The sequence below is a fragment of the Corvus moneduloides genome, chromosome 3 (assembly GCF_009650955.1).
Source record: "Corvus moneduloides isolate bCorMon1 chromosome 3, bCorMon1.pri, whole genome shotgun sequence".
NCBI lineage: Eukaryota > Metazoa > Chordata > Aves > Passeriformes > Corvidae > Corvus > Corvus moneduloides.
Genome location: NC_045478.1, coordinates 45,691,004 through 45,709,374, shown reverse-complemented (window position 1 = coordinate 45,709,374; position 18,371 = coordinate 45,691,004). Strand labels below are relative to the sequence as shown.

The following is an 18,371-nucleotide window of genomic DNA, read 5'->3' as shown; positions in this document are numbered from 1 at the left end:
GTTACTAAAAAAAAATCCATGCAAGGAGTTTCTTGAAGAACATCAGTTTGTTCAAAGACTACCAACTCTTCTGATTTTCCACTTCTTCTCCCCCCCGCCATTTAAAACACCATTTTTGTTGTTTCTTGAGCATTCTTTTTCTAATTGTATATACATAGCATTGTCACCTACTAAATACAAATAGTGTTTCAGATGATCATTACTTCCCCTTGGATTTTAATCACTTGACAAAACTTTTTGAGCCTAGCTTTCTTCTGTCACGACAATTTACACTGTTGTGTGTTGGATGAAAATATAATGAAAAATATGTACCTTTCATATTTTATACTGCAAAAGCTGGAGGAGGCTCTCACTTATTTCCAATGTTTAAAATAAAACAAATTTATGTAGCTTTTTTCTGATTCAAATAATAGAACCATGAACAACTCAAGTAGGTAATGAATAAGATAAATTGTCATCAAGATAGAGATCTCTTCATTGTGCTGACTACATTAGTGGAATTGTTCCCTTGATTGTTTTTCCACCGAAAACAAGAATGTTTGTCCATTATACATCTATTATGAAGAGAAAATTCCTCCAACAAAAATTTCTTCTGTTTCACTTGTTCTGCTGTGTTTGTGACAAGCAAACATAATTTCTCTTCTATTTTGTTTGCCAAATGTGTCAGGGGCAGGCATTTAGACAAACTCATATATCAAGAAAAGGGCTGGATTCAAGCTTTGCCAAGGAGGACTGGGAACAGTACTTAGATCAACTTACAGCAGAAGTTTTTGAAACCCTAATTGCTGAAATGTGGAAAGTGCAGAACCTGAGGAGGCTCCTCTAAATCATGCTAGTAGCAGAAGTTAAACCAAAGATCATCTGCTTGACCCTACTACAGTTGTCCTTCAAGCTCTAAGTTGAGGGCCTGCCATCAGGCAGTAAAACAGAAAGAGACAGAGCTGAAGGAAAGAGAAGGAAGGAGATTCAAAGAATCATCAGACTGACTTTATCATAAAGATGACGGGTGAGTTTTAGCTTACAGCTGAGGTTATCAAAGGTAACCTAAAAAGGAAAAAATACCCCAGACTTTTACAACAAGAGATCAATAGAAACACTGTAAAAAGGATGGGGATCATCTGGAGAAGCTGATGAATCCTTGAGAGCTAAAGGACAGCCAGGGTAAAATGAAATTACAGAAGTTAAAGGATGATGAGATTAAAGAAAACACTTGGTTGAAAACGAAAACCAGACAGGTCAAGAGAGTGAAGACAATGTGCTGATTCTAACATTTGGTTGCAAAAAGTGCAAAGGACAGAATCTAGATTGAAGATGGAAAGCAAAATGCACATTTAGACATGATTAAACATATAATTATCTAAATTAAAGCTAATTTTTGAGATTGATCTTTGAATCATTGAATAGGAAGAACCAGCTGCAGAAGACAGCTTGATTTAAAACAGGGCTTTTAAGACTGAATCCCCTTACCATTGATCAGAGATTAATGAGATGACCAGTTGAGGCTTGGATAATTGTCAACTATGTCTCTGATTTGTAATATCAAGGAAAAACTAAAATGCAAGGTGCTCCAGGCAAGTGAGAATCATTTACTTATTGTGTTCTCAAAAAAAAATTCCAAACTCACACAGTGCAGAAGTTGGAGTCACAAACAGAATGAGCTCTCTTTAGAAAGTGTATTCTGGAAAAGAATTTGTTTCTTTTAGACTATGACTTTTCTGTACCTGGAGGGCAGCTTTACACCCAAGATGTGCTACTGTGAGAGTGAATAACAGCTGAGTCTCACTTAGGGAAAAAATTCCTATCTGGTGAAGCTCAGCTTCCTGGAGAACACTGAAAAAAATTGTTGCAGTGTTTTCACTCTCAATGAAACAAAAAACACTTCGTCTCACTCTTGCAATATTCTTTCACATAACTGAAAGTTTAGGCTGATACAAATATTCTAGAGGGAGAACAGTTTTATCTGTCACTAGATGAGTGCTAAAAAAATACTCAAAATACGTTCATCATCAGCTTATTTTGTTTGTGTTTTTTAGTATCAGGAACCAGGAATAACTGTGCAGTCTATCCAGAGTTATTATCCTCTTAAAATACTTGTTACTGATTTAATATCTGATGGGCATTGCAAATAGTGTTGTTTTAAATGTGACATTGTGAATATAAAATAAGCTCTTTCACAATGTATACAGAAATAACATTATTTGTTTCCAGCACCTTTTGCATGCTTTGGTTTGTCTGTTTGTATGCTGGTCTTGCATGAACCAATATATTCATGCAATTGATAAATCAGTTCCTCCAGACACTGGAATTCTTTAGGCACACTTTCAGGTATAGCTTGTGTTCAATTTATAGCAGCCTGCCACTCTAGAAACAGTGTGATCAGCATCCTATTTAGTGGACTCATTTAACTAGGATTCTCTCTCTTTCTAGTTCTTGGTTTTTTTTACAGAGAGGAAGTCATCCTTGACAAAAACAAAAAGGAATGGACAGTCTGCATTTGCAAAGTGTGAATAGCACTTTTCCCATGATTAGTTTGATTACTCACGTAATAAAAACAATATGGCTAGTATTGTCCTAAGTCTGAAGGTGACCTTTCCAACATTTTAAATAATAGAGAGATGATTTATGGTGATGCATTCCATGCTATTACACTTTGACATATATAAATGATGTGCTGAAATTCTAATGTATTAATTTGCTCATGTTATCTGTAGATATTGCACTATTATACGTGAACTTCTATACTATCCTAATATAAAATTTATTTAGAAACCAAATTAATTAACAGTAAAAAAAATACTTAAATTATTTCTTTAATAAACTAAATAAATTAAAAATAACATGAATATATATAAATAAAGAATTTTACATCTGATTGGAAACATTTCAGTTAAGTGTTTCATTGTGACAGAATTTTAATAATTGCATGAAAATGTTGGACTTTAAATTCCTCACAGGTATTTAAAAATAGCAGGAAAAAAAGTATATCATGAATATAACAGTATATCTGTTTCTTCTTTCCTTTCTTCCATTCTTCCTCCATTTTCTGAACTAGGAAATAAATACAGCATCTGCTGCAGAGCCACAGAACCACAGCATGGCTGAAGTTGGAAGGGACCTCTGAAGGTCACCTTTTCAACCCCCCTGCCCAAGCATGGCCACCTAGAGCTGGCTGTCCAGGACTCTAGTTAGATAGTTTTTTAATATCCCCAAGGATGAAGACTCCACAACCTTCATGGTCAATCTGTGCTAGGGCTCAGTCACCCTTATAGTAAAACCTGAGGTTTATAAATGTACAGATACTGTATATATTGTCAGAAGAAATTTACATGCATCAGCATAGTTGGGTTTAATTGCAGGATTTTTAAAAAATCTTCTTTCATTTGTCCTTTAACAGAAAGAATGTCCCTGGTTTTTTTTCCTCAATGTGTGCATTTTCTGTGACTCACAAAATTTTGCTGCAATTTTGCTGTGAAAAAATCACTGAACATGACCACCTTCCTCTTGTTTTCTGAAGTCTCCCTGTGTATTCTCTAGCTGAATAGCCCTGGTGTTACCTTATGGTGTTGGAATTTATGAATGCGTAAAATGTCTCCCTGTCTGCTTCTTTAGTGAGTAAAGGGGCTGACAAGATTGCCTGGGATGCTTTCTGTAGGCTCAGAACTGTTGCAGCTGCAGGGAGACAGTGATTAAAATTACAAAGGTCTTCAGTCTCCTGGTTCAGAGGACAAGGGAAGACTTTTTGTGACAGAACACTGGGTTGTTTTTTTGTTATTTTCTTTCTGCCATTGCAGTTATTGCTGTATGGTTACATGTGGGTTCTGGAAAGTGTTTCCTCCCCGTTTAGCATGGCAGGGACCTGCAGACATTTTTCCTTCTTTGCCACATGGGGTATGGGTTGCCTGCTAGGATCATCTAGGCATAACTCAATTCATTAGTCCCCTGCCAATGTAACTAATGTTGTATCTAAAGCAGCAGCCTGTGTTGAAAGTCTTTACATAACACTGTTTGAAGAATTCTTTTCTACATTATCAATTAACAATTAACATACATACCACATAGCTTCTCAATTTTTATGCCCATGACTTCTGTAGTTTTTATCCACTGTCATTTTACAGTTCACAAAACCCCCAAAGTTTCAATATCTTGAAGGAACGTTGTTATAATGATGTATTCTTAAAAGCTTATTTACAGATACGATGGGGTGCTTTTTCCTATGAGAGATGTTGTTTTCTCTCTGAAATACTGAATTAGTTGCATTGTGCTGACCTTACTCTACTTGATTTTGATTTCTGTTCCTCAGAAGAAGGGAGTTTTAAAGGGATATTTCAGAATCTGTCTTACAATTGCACAGGAGTCTGTATGTACAGTTTTTCCAGTATAGCCATTTGTTTTAAATGTATAAGAAAGCTGTTCACACAAATATTCGAGTATACATCATCAAATCACTGTAGTCTTAAATTGCATTTAGCAGTGGAGATGCTACAGATTGAATACAGATTCCTGAAGTGTTTTCTGCCTTATAAAGATACTCGTCTTCCCCCACCAAAAAAATTAATTAACATTTAGTAACCTTGTGAATCTGTTCTGTTTCATCTGTAAAAGAGGAATGCATTTTGGATAAAATCCCTTTCTGATAATGTCCTAGACTACTAGTTCATCGGCATTGTGAGAAACAAAATATGTTGCTGCTTTTTCTTCAAAATGGTTATACATACACTGCTGATCTCCAACATTTTCTTTTCCTTTTTCGTGTGAAAGTCTTTACAGACTGAGACACTCTAAGTGCCCAGTGTGACTTAAAATGGGACTAAGGGAAATTTCATTCCAGTTTTATCATTAGCCTAATAAGCAAACTTAAATATCTTCCTTTCTCTGCACTTCAGTTTATGTCTCTATCTGATTAAAACCATGAGAGTTCTTTTGTTTATAGTGTTCTTTGAGATCTCTCCAAAACAAAAACTTGATCAAAGAATGAATAATATTTTGCCATTTATTGTGTTCTAGATTGTGTCCCTCCATCAAAGATAGATCTGTTGAATCCCTTCATGTAGCAGGCAATGTATATTGAATAGTAAGTTCCATTCTGTTCTTTCACTTATTGGCTGAAGAGCATCCATCACCCTTCATTTTTCCTTTGAATTACAAGAATTAGAGAAAAACACTGCTATTGTATACAATATTGTGTATTGTATATTGTGACTATAGTGCTTTTTGTGGTATACTTCAAGGTATACACATATGAAAAAAATTTTACATGTCAGACCTGGCTGTGAAGATTAATTTATTTTACTGAAGTCCAGATGTCTACAGCAAATATATCTACATTGAGTTATTTTCCTAAATGGCTTTTATTTCAGTCAGGAAAAACAAAGAATTTAAAGGCATAAATCAATTGAGCTGTTTTAAATGTCACCTTGAGGATGAGAAGAATTGTGCTCTGGGAATGCCCATTTTCTCCACGGATGGAAAAGGGGCTGACTAGTCCTAGCATCTGCACTAAATCAGATAAATCCCTCTTTGTGTGAAGGGCAACAAAGCTTGTAAAGGGTCTGGAGAGCAAGTCCTATGAGGAGTGGCTGAGAGACCTGGGGTTATTTAGCCTGGAGAAAAGGAGGCTCAGGGGTGACATTATTGCTCTCTACAATTCCCTGAAAGAAGAGTGTAGGCAATTGGGGTTGGTCTCCTCTCCAAGGCAACCAGCGTCAGGACAAGAGGAAATGGTCTCAAGCTGCTCTAGGTTGGTAAGGAGGAAGAATTTCTTCATGGAAAGGGTTGTTAAGCACTGGAATGGTCTACCCAGGGACGTGGTATAGTCACCATCCCTGGAGGTGTTCAAGAAATGACTGGACATGGCACTTAGTGCTATGGACCAGTTCCTAAGGTGGTGATCGGTGAAAGGCTGGACTTAATGACCCTAAAGGTCTTTTTCAGCTTAAATGTTTCTGTGATTCTGTGAAGCACACAGCATCACTTATCTGTAAAGTGCAATATCCAGAGGAGGTCAGCAATACATTTACTCCGAGGGTCACAATCCCAGTGAATTATTACGATATTTTTATGTGATTTAAACTGTCAATAAAATAAAATAAAATAAAATAAATTGGTAAAAATAATAAATAGTTAATATTGATCAGTTATATAATTATTTAATCAGCTGTATCCTACATTTGGCTTCAAATGTTTCTGTTCTACAGTGAAACATTTACACTACTCTACCAAAGCATCACAGTGAAGAAACATAGTAAACATCAGCCAGTCACTTCACTTTTGGTTTTTGGACATTTTACATAGCACCTAAAAGAAAAATTAGGACAGGAAAAAGAATGGAAAATATTAGTATTCAGCTTACCATTCTTCTGTGGTAGAAGAGCTCTTCCATTTTTTATTGATTCTGCTTCTTTGAAGGGAAGATCAAGCTGAAGAAGCTGTAATTGGAAGTGCCCCAGTTACAACTAGAATCTGTCAGAAGTTCATCTGCTAATCATTTTGCTTACTGCTGCAGCCTGCCTGTCTACAGCTTTCTCCCTTGGGAGCTCATTGCCTTTGTAGTCTGTAGGTTGTTGTCATTTACAGGTAATTTCCAGATTCAGTTCAAAGAGTGAGTTTAGGTTTAGCAAGTCTGAAATGGCACAAATCTAGCTACTGCAGAGATTAGCTGCAGCTATTTTCAGGTGTTCTTGTCATGCTTCCACTGAAATGACCAACAGTCAGCCAAGTTTTACAACCAAACAGAACCAAGAAGAGCTTATTTCATTGACTATTGGAGATTTGGTAGAAATTATTTATTCTGCAACTTTAATAAAAGCTCTCTTCCCTTATATATTGTTAGCACTCAACATAAAATTCAGATCTCAAGCTTCATTTCTGTATACACCAGTCCTTTTAAAAACCCAGACAAATTTTCGCTCCATATGTATATGAAAAAGCCTTGTTGGAGACTCAAGGGCTCTCAGCTTTCAACTTCATCTAAAGCAAGTATATATAGTTGGCTTTGGTAGAAGCAAATATCAGATAACAGAAAATAATACCTTGGGAAGGAAGCAAGAGAACATCTCTCTATCAGTTTTAAAGTGAGAAGAAAACTAGTAAAATTATTGTTGACATATTAATGGAATTTTGTTTATGATAATATCTTTATGGCTTAATTGCATTGTCAGTTTACTCTAGTTAATATACATCTAAATATACATATATATACATATATATACATACACATACTCCCACACCCGCACCCATATATATATATATATATACACACATGGAAATCCATAAGCACAGTGCTGTAATCTATTCTTTGTCACATGGGTCATGTGCTATACAAAGCAGAGTTTAATCTTCCCTCTTCCCTCCTCTGTATTAACCAAGCTCTCATTTCTTATTGTGTTTTCTACTTCTTTCTAAAGGATTAGATTTTTTTTATTGACGAGCCTGAAATTCAAGTCCTACTAGTTTTGCTTGTGTATCACTGAGTAGATTAATGTCTATATTTTTGTTAGCATATTTATGAAGTGTTGATTTTGATGCTCATTTCAGTGATTAATCATTTGGTGATCTAGATCTAAACAAACACACTCCTTGACTGTAAGAGCAAATTTTCTGTGTGACGCCCAACAACAAGACAGAGTCAATCACATAAAACTACTGCTTATGTTTTCCAAAATAATCTGAAATACAAGAATCTTTCAACACACTGATTAGCAAAAGAGGTTATTCTGTAAGGGAGGAAAATAAATCACTGAAACTGATTGTTCAATGCAGAGCATCCTTTAAAAGCACAAATAGAATCTGAGCCAGTACTAGCAGAGAGCATTCTAAGCTAAGATTATGCTGTTATCATATCATGCACTTGAGAGTCCTCTGGTAGAAAACTTTGAGAACAATTACTCACTGATTAATAGAGAGGATATTAATGTCTTTCAGAAGATGCAGTAAAAGTGTTCTTGAGTCTCAAGAATCTAAGTTTTCATTAAAAAATAAGCAGCTTCCAGTTATCCTCATTACAATGCGGAAGAGGTATAGGTAACAAACTGAAAAATTTCAGAACCACGGCTCAGGATGATAACATTAATATGGAAGGCTTTCTTAGTTCTCTGAAGTGAAATTCTGCACAGATCTAGAAGATGTAACCCAGAAAATAGGAAATTTGAAGTAAGTATGTGGTTCTGGGAAAGTAGTTCATAAAAAAGATAGTAAATATACTTTGGATAGTAGTGAATAACAATAGGTGCTGAACATCTGTCAAGAGGATGGAACTAAGAGAGTTCAGGGAAAACACACCACCTTGAATAAGTTTTCTCTATGCAGGCAATCATTAACATTAAAATCTAAAAGAAAGCCAAAAATACTCCCCATAAAAAAACCCCAACCCTACAGCAGCATCAACAAAAAGGTAGAATATAACATTCTTAGGTGTGTTTTATTCCCAGCTGTGTTTAAATTGTATTTGTTCCTATGGCTTTTCCATGCCTGTACAAGTCATTCTCCGGCTGCATCCTTCTCCAATTATGTGTATGGTTTCCACACAAAAACCTGCAGCAGCAAGTGAAATTTGACCTTTTGTTCCATGCTCCCCTCAGACCCATGACACATGGGAGTTTGTTCCTAACCAAACTTGAAAACATGTCTCTGACTTAAAAATGAAACAAAACAACAGCGGAAAACAACCTCTTGCTTTTTAATTTAACACCGCCCCATAAACCACCACAATAATACTATCAAATCTTAATGTTGTAATTAATATTTCCATAAAGCCCAAAGGAAAAAAATATCAAGATTTGTTTTACATATATAACTTTCAATACTGACCTTTAGATAACTGAACTGACTATGTTGAGCATTTTCTTTTGATATAGCTGTGTTTGTTCTCTGGATGTTTTGCTGTTTAAGGTACAGACACTTCAAATCTCTTCTAAAGGGTAGGGTGCTGGTTTTGTAAACATTGAAGATAAGTTTAAATCATGCTAAAGGTAGCTTTTTAATTAGATGAACATGGGTCATTTCTGACCATGCCTAACTGTTGCTATAGCATGAATTCAGAAATCTATATATGAATGAAATGCTTCTCTCCTTTAGAAGTTATACCATGGGCATACCAATAAAGTTTGGAGGAACTTGTTTCAGCAAAGTAAGTGAATTATTCATGAAGACACTTGATTGTCCTAGGAATATTTGAGATATGAGCATTTCATGGGACTACGTTGTTGGTATATCCAAACAATCCCACGTTTGTTTGGCTTTTGTTTGCCTGACTGACAGGTTGAGTTTATGACCTTAGGTGTCATTTTTGTTCATCATAATTCACAGAAGTGGCCTCAACCTACATCATTAATTTATTCAAAATAAGCTGAAACTTGGAATCAGTCATTTTGTGCAGCTAATCAGGACCCTCAGAGGAAGGAAAGGATGAGCTTGATTAAGATTGCAGATTGAATTTGAGACATTTTGCCTTCATTTCCTCCCTCTGTGACTCCTGGTATTTCTGTCACAACCTTCTTCAAAAATCTTGACTATGCAATATATTGCTCAGTCCTCTTTTCTTTGAAAGAACTGATATTATTCCATGTAGTTATATTGCAATTCTTTTGGGCAATAATTGCTACTTTCTTTTTTTGTGTGTGGACTCTAACACAATAGGATCTATGTGTAGTTGTTTTGTGTTTGTTGCTTGGGTCTTCAAAAAAAATACAATACTAACAAGGTATCAATCATATTCCACACTTGCACATTTGTCATAGGCCAGATCTTGACTCAGCAATCTCTCATAGTTCATAGCTTATTTTATTTTACATAACTGAACTAAAATCTGCACCTGATTTCTCCTCACAGCTGGAGATTATTACTGTTCTCCCTGCTGTAAAAAGGCTGACATAAATACAAAGCTATCCTATGGGGAAAATTGCACTAAAATAGAAAAAAAAAAAAAATCATAATTCCCCCCATTAAGAAAACCTTAAGGCATTGCTAAACTATGCAGATTTTGCGGGGTGTAATGTCAATAACCTTATCCCTATGTCCAAGGATGGACAAGGCACATCCACACTCAACTTGTTACCAGAGCCAGGAAGGGATGCCATGGGAGTGAGAGCAATTAGAGAAATTGAAGCTATTAGATTCAGTATTTGAGGGAAGGCAATTTAATTTTGGAACCATCTCTCTGTTGGAGGTAACTGTTGCTGTAGGGAGCCCAGCTGCAGGAAAGAGGCTTGATACTGGATTGTGGCATACCCACTAAACTGAGCTTTTGTGTTTGCACTGACTGTGGCACAGGGAATGTGCTACTTCCGTAACAGCACAGCTTACTCCTGGCAGATATTAAATAAACTGTGACTTCTGCCAGAGCTTGCTCCTGTGGAATTCAATTTAGACCCCATCATGAGTGTGAGCAGGTGATTTGGCTGACTCTTCCTGTGGCGATTAACTAGTTACATTACAGTGCCTGGATACTTCCAATGGGATCAATCAGGATATGTTAATTGCACCAAGATAATTTTAAAGTGGTGTAATGGGAAATTTGTTAACTTGGGAGAGATGTTATATTTTTAACAGTAAGGGGTATTGTTATTATTATTCTTTTGAACAGGTGGTCTAACAGCATGGAAGGAACCATGCCGCTGACAACAAGAGAAAAGAGAAGGATGCAGAGAAATGAACCAGCAGGAAGTTCAGAGTTTGTTTAGATAATTTGAAAAACTTATTAGTGGATGGCTCATCTGCACCAAGAAATACAGTATACTCAAAATGAAGGGATTTCACCAGCAGGACTTTATATTGCTTTCTCAATTGCTTTTTTCTTTAGCTTCGGAATGCTTGAACAGAGGGAAAAACCTTGGATGGTGACTTTTATACAATATTATAAGTTGTAAAAGCTGTTCATTTGGGAGACAAAGAGGAAAAAAAATTAATGAAGATACTCAGGAACTGCTGGTGATGCTCTTTTTATGGCTGATCCTGTCTTCTTAAAACTGAGAACTCACAAAAGAAGAGAGAACACAATGTCAAAGGTAATTTTTTCATCTGATGCTGATCATTGTGAGTACTTAGTTATCCAGAGAAAGGCAACCTTCATCCAGGGCCACCACAGCAACTCCCATTGCTAAAGGTAAAACAAGATTCAGGAAGAATGGGACATTGTTGAATGCAGCCTCTAATAGAAGCTGAAAATTGCTTATGGTAAGAAGTGGAGTAGAATAAATGAGAAAAGGAGCTTCAGAAGCAGAGAATCAGAAGATTTAGCAGATGAAATAGAGAGGAATTGCAAAATTAGTTCAGTATTGAAAAATATTAGATTGCAATAAACTGGGGCTTAGCAGTATGTTTGCTTCCATGGTGGAAGTAGCTGTGGGTTAGTCCCTGAGGGAATTGCAGTTCCCTCAAAGGACAGACAGAAGTGAATGTGTACTAGGGGTAACTTCTGGGCTAGTGTTATGACTGCTAGGGGAAGGACAACAGGGAATCTCTTCCAATCTCAGTCCCTTCTTTTCCTAGCTATAGCATAAAGGACAGGCTGTTCCCTCCTCGCTGTCTTGTAGAAAACTTATTCTCCAAGTTCTGGGAGTGTTTCTGACTGTAAACCCTGATTGGATATACCAGCTGCTTCCACTCAGCCTTGAATTGAGCGCTTTTAACTGTGGATTAGGAAAAAGCTTAAGATAAACTCTCTCCATTACATTTTTTTTATTAGCCAGCTCATAGAGCCCTTTTTTCAGCAGGCTCATTATTGCAAATCCAGCGCTGAAGTGATCAACTCTCTCCATATGTGGTGTATTGAGTACCCCTGTTCCAGGATCATGGGTTCCACTTTGGGAGCAATGCACCTAGCAGTTAGCTGACACAAGGCAGGGTAATGTGGTGTCAAGTACTGGCACAACATTTCTTATGAGAGGAGAAACTAGTAGTTTTGAGATATGAAAGGAGTTGGATTGCTGCTGCTATTCAGTCTCCTGCTTCATGCCACAGTTGTGGACATGGGCTACTGCCCTGAAACATGTCTTTCTGCTAGTTCAGCCACTGAGCAAGCAATAAAGCAAAGAATCATGTGGCATGACAACAGACAGTTGAGTGTATGATTCACAGAATAAAATAAATAGCACAAATTTTAGAATATATTTGATAAATTCAGAAAGTAAATTAAAAAACAGAAAAATGTTATTACTGTCTGACCTAATCTATTCATTTTTCACACTATCAAAATGAATAGTAACTTGATAACTGCACAGTAGGTATTATTAACACAAATAATAATTTTATGTAACCCTTAAGTCCATGCTAGATCATAAGCATTTCCAGAGACTTGTTTTAAATGCAGGATAATATATACCTTTCAATAACTAGTTTACTTACATTTCTATTATTGCTTATAGTCTAGGTTGGCTATTTTAGTTGTAGGGGTGCAGCGCAATATGATGCAGTAATGTGACAGTATGCAAAGTAATTGGGAAGAATAAGTTTGTTTTTTTACACTATTTGCCTTTAGAGGGATGAGTAGGGCAGAGTAAAGGAGGAGATACAGAGTGGGCTGGACCCAAGCAAGCGACAAATATGTGCTGCATTATGAATGCAATATGAATGGCAGAGCTGGTCATTAATCACTGGAAATAGGGAGGGACATTTCAAATAGGGGATTTTTATTTAATATGTTTATTCAACTTTTAGAATATTTATCTTACAAGGAGGTAGTCACAATTGAGACTAATAAGTCTCATTTGTAAAAAACATACAGTGAAATGTCTTTTGACAAGATTATAGAACTGTCCTGTAAAGCATCATTTAATAATAAAAAAAAAATTAGGGATTGTTATGACAACCTTAAAAACATGCAGTGATTAAGTGGGGTCATAAAAAAAGTGAAAACAGATCAGAATTTATGAATAAATCAATGGTCTCATCTGTACTGTTGTCTTTATTTATTGGTGTTAATATGTTTGGGATGTTTACTGTAATACAATATATTTCATACTTTGTGGAGATCTATGAAAGCTATTCCTCCCCTTATCACTTTTGCAATTTATTCTGAAGAACTACCAATTCTAAGATAAGTGAGATTCTTTCCATGCCAGAATGAAGGTTCTGTTTTTTGAAATCATTAAATGCCCATTGAGATATATTTTGGGCATTTATAATTATCTGTTATTTTATCTCTAGGGACCCAGGTCCTACCTCTGTGGTAAATCCTGGCATTCACTCCACGCTGGTGAGTGACTGAACTCCTCCTTCAGCATTGTGTGGCAGCACCTTACAACCTGGGAAGCACTGCTTCCCTAATATTTTATCCGAGATAATTATATTAAACATTGTGCCAGAATCTTAAGCATAAAGGTGGTTTAGCCTGGAGAAAAGGAGGCTAAGAGAAGGCTTTGTTGCTCTCTACAGCTCTCTGAAAGGAGGTTGTGGCCAAGTGAGGATCAGTCTCTTTGCTCAGTCAGCTTACAACAGGACAAGAGGAGAAGGCCTCAAGCTCTGCCAGGGGAGATTCGGGTTAGTAATCAGGAAGAATTTCTTCATTGAAAGGATGGTTAAGCATTGGAATGGACTGCCTAGGGAGGTGGTGGATCCACTGTCCCTGGAATTGTTCAAGAAATGACTGGACATGGCACTTAGTGCTATGGACATGGAATTTAGTGCTAAGGTGGTGTTTGGTCAAAGGTTGGATTCAGTGATCTTGCAGGTCTTTTCTAACTTTGATGATTCTATGATTCTCTTCTATTCTGTAATTCTATGAAATATCTGGTTTATTTGATCCTTCATACGCATTAGTCTGATGAAATGTAAAATGGTACATAACAACAAAAAATCCCTATCTAGAAGGGCACAGCAGTGAATGACCTTATCAAATGTGTAGAAATTCACCTTATCAAACATGTTAAGCATTCTTCCATTATTCTGGGAGGCTCTTCTGTCTTAGTTGTTGTAGTAATTTAACATTCAATTTTGCTATGGTGTTGTAGTGGTCACTATCATGACCTATGAGGGTTCCCTGACTGGCAGGTATACGAAGATGGAGACTGGGATTCACAGGATTCCACAATACACAATATCACAGATGTTTCTGAGAATGTCTTCATTACAAGTTACTACAAAGCTATTGTTATTAAAACCAAATGCTTAGTATATACATACACACAAGTCTCTGCAAAATTTCTACTAGGAGAGCAGTTAAATTTATATATGTATGTATGCATATATATTACTAGAGTAAAGCAGTTACTGAGTTCCAGCTATGGGAGCAAATACATGCTTATGAACATTTGCCTGTGTGTGTGCCCCATAAATGTATCATACAAGCTGTTACTGCTACAGCAATCACCAAGCTGTTCCAATCATTGAAGAAAAAATTGTCACTTTAGTGGTTATCCATGTCCTGGTGTCATGGAGTGCGGAGTCAGGCAGGCACCCCCATCAAGACTGGTCTGTCTAGGAGACCTTGTGCAGGTTAAGCACTGGAAAAATGTGCAGAGAAGCTCTCTTTGAGTAGGCAGCAATTTACTTTTTGTACTTTTTACTGTAGATACATAAGAGGGTGCACATTGTCTGTTACTGGAATAATGATTGCTGATTCCTGTTTTCCTGGGAGATCAGTTCATTATCACAGTTTCTTTATCCTGGATCCATCAAGGTTTCTTTGTTCTGCCAGCTACTCCCCATCACACAGAGTTTTTGGATGAGCTTATCAGAGATGTCTTGGGACTCCAGCTAAAGATATATCCCTTTTTGTCAGTGTGTTTACCAGGTCACTGTTATGGTGGCTTCTATGAGGTGTATGATGCTTAAATTCTTAAGCATCAATTTTATTCTTACTTCAGTGAGAAATTTAATTGGTCATAATTTTTAACAAATGTGAAAGTAGTAAAAGAGTGTGCCTGACACCTTAGAAATATAACTGTGCACTCAGTCTAATGATGTTTTCTTTTCTATACTTCTTGCATCAAGACTCAAAAGACTTCTGTGTGTAGAAAACCAGAGAAAATTAAAAGAACATTTCTGGGTAAAAACCCCAGTTATTTGGTTTGGTTTGGTTTAATTTGGATTTGTTTTGTATAGAAAGATATAAAACAAGCAGTTGGTTTTTTGTCTGAATTATAAAAGTACTTGATTTTTTTTCACTGTGGCATGAAATTAATTCTAACTGCTTTCATACCCTTTCTAATTCTAACTGCTTTCATACTCTTTTTGGAGACTGGAAGTCAGAGAGATGTTAAGTGAGTGTCCAAGGGCATTGAAATCACCCTATAAACTTTAATTTTCTGGGCATTTGGTCATCATCCTCTTTTTATTCTCCCTTCCTCCCCCTAATCTGTGTGTCGTGCAATATTCACGGCAGTCAGAAAAGATTTGCAAAAAATAAAGGGTTTTGTTATTTTTTAAAAAATGTTTTAGGTCAGTGTTCAGTGAAACATTTATTATTATATTTACCAGGTGTACTGCAGGGGCCAATAAGGTACCATAGCAGCATACCAGCATTTTCTAAAAAGTAAAACCAGCACAAATTTTGGAGCATTTTAGTGAGCTGTTGTAACTCCAGTCTGTTGTAGCTGTACTTGCTTTCTCTTCCATCCTGCAGAGCCATCCATATTTTCTTGTTCAACTCACTAGCCATGTAATGTTCTGAAGACCAATGTTGGGGAAAGCTCTCCTTCAGTGCTGAGGACTCTATTTATTTGCAGTTATGAAGGAATCATTGTGAAGCAGCAGGGAAAGAAGGATGGATAAAATAAAGATTTGTCCAGTAACTGCAAAAGTGATTACCATCTAATTCTTCATAACACTGTGTGTTTTCGGTCCTACTCTCTTTCAATGAGGGTATTGGGTGGGGGATCTCTCATTATTCAAAAAATATACGTATCTCCTTATAACTAAGTGAAATACTGGAGTGAAAATATTTATAGAAAGGGAGTGAAGACATCCTAGTTTCAGTGCACATTAGGAAACTCCTTCAGCATTAAGGCAGAATAAAATGTTATATATAGATATATATTTATAGTCTCCATGTGTCCTTATGGTGGGCTTTTACCAGAAGGAGAGGCAATTTCATCAAGGAGATGAAAGTCAGTAACAGATATTAATCCAATTTACCCCCCCTATATACAGTCTCCTTTGCTCTTTTGCCTTTCTAATCCACGCTGCCTTGGACACTGCATCTGTTCCCTGCCTTCACTGTCACTGCCTAAAAACCAAGGTAGGAAATTCCAGTGCTCTAACATTGCTGAGAGTTTGTCTCCCAGAAGATACAGTCTTGGACACACAATGTTGCTGCCTAATGCTTCGGTCACCTGAGGAACAAAAATAAGGAGGAGATACCAAGTTTCCTGTGGTACTGAGATGAAAATGTCTAAGCCTTTCTTCAGCTCTTCATGGTGACATTGTGAGCTGGAACCTCAGCCAACCAATAGACATAAATATTCCTGGAAATGACAAGGAATGAATGTCAATTAACATGACAAAATCACATTGGAAATGCTTTTTGCTGTATCATGTACATTTTGTTCTTTCCTGCTAAGAATAAGAGTTATTGTAACCACAAGGCAATTTTATCTTTGTCTCCAGAATGTCCTGATCAATATCTCTTTGTTGGTAGTATGTAGCAATCAGTATCATCCCTAATATAGAAGGGTAAAGAACCCAAAAGTAGCAAATTTTCTACAATGTAGAAGTAAAGGTATTGATTGCAGGTACTTGCTCTTTGGCCCAAATTGTGGGTGCAAAGTATCAAGTTAACATTTTTCCTCTGTTTTTCTCATCCCTGCTACATCTTCCTGCATGCATCCAAACATCACAAACAGAAAAACAATAGAGCAACAAAGCTTTCCAGAAAGAACAATGGGAAGAGTGAAAAAGATCAGCCCTTTTCTGGTCTACATTATTTAGCAATTAAGTTGTAAGCTCCCTTCTCTTTTCTTTTAAAGAAGAGTTAAATATTTCATTATGTTTTGGATTATGGGAAAAAACCTACCAACCAACCAACAACAATAGAAAAACCCAAAACCCAACCCAGTATAAAACTAAAGGGAAAACAATTGAAGTGCTAAACAGAATAGATCAAAACCCTTCTCTTAATCCTGTCAATTATAGCCCTCAGATGTGGGGGAAATCTGCTGACATTTTGAGATTTTTAAAACGGGGAGTATTAGAGGTTGCATGTAGGAACACACTAGTAACAAAAGTTTCAAACATGAGTCTGTATTTGGAAAAAATTTCACCAAATTCCAAGTTCAAAAATGTCTGCTTTACAAGTCCTGCTATACTTATGTTACAGCAACAGGTATTAAGATGATACAGGGATTGCTAATCATCAACTAGCTGAAGTGTCTGCAAGGGTTGAAATGCTCCATTCACATGGGATTCTAAAGGAATACCAGCAATATTCTGAAGAAAATAGTCAAGCTGCAGATTTATAGTGCTGGAATTGGACTATATGTCTTTTGTAAAACTGTGGCACAGCTAGCTAGATTGCAAAGCAAAGTCAGAAACAACATGACACACTACAGCAACCAAGTTCTCTCAATTCTTACAGGTTTTTCAGCAGACTATTTTTATTGATATATGCCTTCCTAAATTTTCCTTCTGTTGTCTTATAACTCATAGTCCTTGTAATGCTGTGAATATTAAGACAGAATGAAAACCAGAAATGGGAGAAACATAATTATAGGGAATAAATGTATATGAGTTAGAAAAAACATAAGATGGTTTATTGTACCAAAACCATAAAATAACCTATAAGCTATGCAAAAAAAATTTCTGAATCTCTATCTAAAATTTCATTTAAATCCTGAAAGATTGCTTAAAAATGTGAAAAGGATTTTGGGATAAATTCTAGGTAAATATATCTAGTTAAATTTCTGTAAATTTTCTTGCTTTTAAGTAAGAGTGACTGTTGCTAACAGTGTGAAGGGGATGAACATCTGGTCAACAAGGAGGGAAAATGAAAACTTTTGTGAAAACCCATTTTCATCAGCCAGCAATACTTTGCAGTATAGAAGGAAATTACAGTAGTGTTCTTTTATATGCCAATAATGGACAGTGCCCACAGAGATTTTTATATCCAGCAATTTCCAAAGAAAACAAACAAGAAAATTTTGGTTTATAAAACACTTAATCACTTTATCTGGTTTCTTCAGTGCATGAACAATTTAATGGAATTTAGGGTTTAAAATTGCACCAGTGAGAAACCACTTTAGAGTCCAGGGAAAAATGGCGTTGTCACTATGTCAGCAAAACAGATATGTTTTTTAAATTCTGTGTTTCAATTCAAACTAACTATTTGTGTTCATACAGAGTTATTTATCAAAGCTGAATCCTTCTGTACAGGAAAATTCTGTGCAGGCAGATTCTCTATCTCATTTGTATCACTTCCACTATCAGGAAACTTTCAGAATCTA

The 18,371-nt window shown here is 36.3% G+C and overlaps 1 long non-coding RNA gene across 1 annotated transcript; it reads right to left on the bottom strand.

Moving 5' to 3' along the window:
• Nucleotides 1-5,911: 5,911 nt before the first annotated feature.
• Nucleotides 5,912-16,574, bottom strand: LOC116441840. The gene is made up of 3 exons (XR_004239258.1): nt 16,294-16,574; nt 6,350-6,425; nt 5,912-6,069 (listed from the first exon to the last, which is right to left on the bottom strand). It is a non-coding gene; the product is annotated as an uncharacterized LOC116441840 (long non-coding RNA).
• Between the last annotated feature and the right edge of the window lie 1,797 nt (nt 16,575-18,371).